At 49.5% G+C, this 3,903-nt stretch overlaps 1 pseudogene; it reads right to left on the bottom strand.

Annotated features, from left to right (window-relative positions):
• Positions 1–783: 783 nt before the first annotated feature.
• On the bottom strand, positions 784–3,198 carry LOC111549793 (annotated as a pseudogene).
• Between the last annotated feature and the right edge of the window lie 705 nt (positions 3,199–3,903).

Below are 3,903 nucleotides of genomic sequence, written 5' to 3'. Positions count from 1 at the left end.
GAGAGACTGGGGTGGAGCAACAAGATCATTTTTGGCATTTTAGCATGGAGACAGTGACAAGTGGTAACAAGAGCAAAACAAAACAAAACAAAACAAAAACAAAAACAAAAACTTGAAGAGACCAATATTTAACCATTTCCCATCCACCCAAGTCTCACACTTAAGTTCTATTCCCAACTCCCCACAAGCACCGCTGAACTAAATATCTATTTTAAAGTACCCTAACCAGTCCAGACCCTCTGGAAACCAAGAACCCCAGCCAGCGCTGTCACCTCTCTTGGGTCCAGGCGAGAAGAGGGTTCCAGAAAAGGCACCTCAAAACTCACTCAGCACAGCGCACACGGCGGCGAGTTCAGGCACTTGATGGGGATGCGGGTGGCAGTCACAGCATCCGTGCTGACACTCGAGGAAGGGGACTCTTCAGTAATCCCAACTATTTGGTACCAGAGCCAAGCAAACGTGACTAAAGGGAGCTGAGTCAGCAGAAGGGTACCCCAAGTCTCAGCAACAGGACGGACAGTGCAAGGCAAGATGCAGGCGGGGTAGAAAAGGAGGCCAAGGCACAGGGTGGTCAGCGCTGCTATGGAAAGGGCTGATCCTTCTTGCAAGGACTGGAGAATCCACTTCACTGCTGGTTGATCAGTCTCTAAGTGGCGAGTACGCCTAACAAGGCTCAGCCCTGGCTCCACAGGAAGCCACGAAGCCGAAGCCGACTCAACAGATACAAATGTTCCCACCTCTGCCCCACCTCCAAGTCCCCATGGTTCCACCATCACCTGATTTTCATTTGGACTTCATTAACAGCTGAGGTCGATATAAACGGCTAAACACAGACTCCCAATCCCCCACCGCCACGGACAGGGCAGATTCTATAGTGTCGCAGCCAGAAGGCTGTGGGCGTACGGGCCGCCAAGCGGAGAAACAGAACCGACACCGGCCTAGTACGATCTGCAAGAAAAAGCGGGAAAGGAGTGACCTGCTTCCGAAGCACAGGAGCATGATTTTGGATGGAGGTGAGCCAGCAAGGAACTGACTTTGCCTAGCTGCCGCCGGTTCCTGTAAGGGACAATTTTTTTTTTTTTTTTTTTTTTTTTTTTTTGAGTAAATGGCAATTCCTCTTCCATGTAGCATCTGCTTGGATCGCAATGCTAATTATAATTGGAAAGGGGTGTTTTGGGGAGTGTATTCAGGAGAGGAAGAAAAAACTTTAAAAAAAACCTACATTGCTCAAAGTTTCTGTCTCTTTTGTAGGAATCGTAAGTCAACTATTAGCAAGTATTTTAAATCGACAGCAAGGGGGAAAAAACGTACTTTGGAAAGCATACAGAAAAAAGAAGTTAAGGTTGGATCACTTGTAAAACGGAACCTCAGAGAGTCCAAACAAAAATGCATCTTCGGTCAACTTTTGCTTTTTTAAATTCCTTGTTTGACTTCACGTCCCAATGCATATGGAAATGACAGCTGCCGCGAGAGGTGTGGAGTCGGAGGAGTCTCCGGGAGCATCCAGAGGGTTCAGGGTTGTATTCTGGCAGTTTCTTGATCTTTTCTTTCTTGGTCTCACTTTCGTCTCTTGCTATCACCAAGGAGTGTGAGTAGCCCATGGCGACCTCCTCTGAGAAAATGTCATCCAGAGTCTTCACCTCCTGGGCTGCAGTGGCAGACTTGGGCTTGTGGTCTCCGTAGACCAGTTCCCCGAAGGTCGGCGTTGGGCCCCAGCTGCTGGTGCTCTCATCGGCGGCCACAACGATGCTGCTCTTCCCCCAAGCCAGGATCCAGATTCTCCAGCCACAGAGGTCCTGCACTGCTTTCGGGTACATGGCAGATTCACGGCAGGTGTTGGTGGCCCCCCAGAAAAACAGACCACCCACTTCACTGAGGGCCAAGGAGCAGGTGTAACCAGCATAGATCTGGGACACCCCACGCCCAGGGAAGTCAAACAGCTTCACCAGGTGAGGGACCATCTCGTCCTTCTGCTCTGTGTGGCCCAGCCGGGCATAGCTACCGAAGCACTAGGAGAAGGCTCGCTTCTGGGAGTCCATGACTAGCGTGTGGTTAGCACCACAGGCCACGTCTCGCACAACCACCTTTTGGTACAGGCAGAATCTGTCTTCTCGATGAAGATGGCCACTCGCGGGGGTACCAGTTCGCAGTCGTACTCTATCCGCTGTGCCCGGGAGATGAACTTCCCATCCGAGTTGTGTCCCAGCTGACCATATTCAGGCCACCCAAAGGAATAGAGGTTTCCTTTTCAGTCCATTATCATACTGAATTCAGCCCCACAGGCCATTTTAGTAAATGCCGGCCGTTATACATTATCTACACGGGGCTGCGGACAGAGTCTGTCTGGTTGGCAAGGCCCAGCTGCCCCATCTTGTTCTCCCCAAACGCAAACACGGAGCCCGTTTCTGTCAAGGCCAAGGTGTGGTTCCGCCCACATGCTGCAGACATGATAACTTCATGGCAGAAACCCTCGATGAGTCTGGAGGCCTCTACTCTCTTCGTGTCGCCATGTCCCAGCTGCCGCCTTCTCATTTCCACAGCTTCCCTTCAGTGGTGATGAGGAGGCTGTGCGCAGCACAGGAACCGGAGACCACTGTGGGCACCCGGACCGCCACCAGGCACCCATACCTGTGGGGCCCCCACACATTCTGGCCGAGATTGCGGTAAGCAGCTTGCTGTTTAGGCACTCCTTTTCACCAATCATGTCCCAGTTGGTTGCCCCCAAAATCAAAAGCTGCCCATTACACTTTGACCCTTCAAGTTTGACGCGCTCCTTCGCGCCCCGCGCGCTTGCCCCTGCCGGGGGCCCAGTCGAGCTCCAGGCGGTCCTAGTCACCGCTGCAGCCGCAGCCACTGCCGCTATTGCAGCGCTCGGGCCGCTCGCGCTTCCTGCCCGCTGGGCCGCAGCGCTTCCTGGGCCCGGCGCGGGCCGTGCAGTTGCCCGAGCTCGGCTCCTCCCAGGCCGCCGCCGCCGCCTTCTTCCTGGGTCTGGTCGCAGCTGGTTGGAGTGATGAGAAACCGGAGAGAAAAAACGAAGAGAAGCAACTAAAAGACGGATCTGAGGGCTTTTTTTTCGGCCCAGACGAGGGCTTCAGCCCACTCACCAGATACGCTTTCCAAAGTACTTCTACCCAACCCTAAATCCTGGTAAGGAAAGAAGTGCTCACTCTCAAAGACGACTAACGGAAATAAGAACATGGGAGCGCGCCAGAACTCTGGGTTCAAATCCCAGATCTGGCACTTATTAGCTGAGTTGACCTTTGATGAAGTGATTGGCTTCTCAGTGCCTCGGTTTTGTCATCTGTGAAATGGGAGATAATAACCCACCTCACTGGGTTCTTGGGGGAATTAATACAAATAAAGCATTTGAAATAGTTGCTTGCACACAAAAACTGCTGTGTAAACCCTGGTTATCATTATTATTATTATTAAAGTATGAGTTCATTGAAGGAAAAGGCTGCACCTCATTTTTATGGATTTCCCTAGGCTTAACAGAGTGTCTATGTTACTCCCAGAATATATTATCGTAATTCAGGTGACTTTAATTTGGTTTAATATCAATACTTTAGTCAAAGTGCCCTCTCATCATCTAAGGCTGATGGGTTTTGCCAGGTCTGATTGAAAAAGAATATATGCTGCAGTTTTGGGATACTGCCTTTTTGTCTTCTTATTTTATCAGTTACAGAAACAGATATTTTTAAATCTACATGTATGATTGTGAATTTCTGTAGTTTAAACAATTTTTGTTTTATATATTTTAAAGATATATTATTAGATGTGTATACATTTAGAATTGTGTTTTCCTGTTGAATTGACCCTTTTTATCATGAAATGCCACTCTTTATATATCTAGTATTACTCTTTGTCTTAAAGTATACTTTGTCTGTTTGTAACATAGCTGTG

This window comes from Piliocolobus tephrosceles, chromosome 5 (genome assembly GCF_002776525.5).
Source record: "Piliocolobus tephrosceles isolate RC106 chromosome 5, ASM277652v3, whole genome shotgun sequence".
In the NCBI taxonomy this organism is placed as follows: Eukaryota; Metazoa; Chordata; class Mammalia; order Primates; family Cercopithecidae; genus Piliocolobus; species Piliocolobus tephrosceles.
Note: the sequence above shows the minus strand (reverse complement) of the source record. Positions and strands in the feature narration are given on the sequence as shown.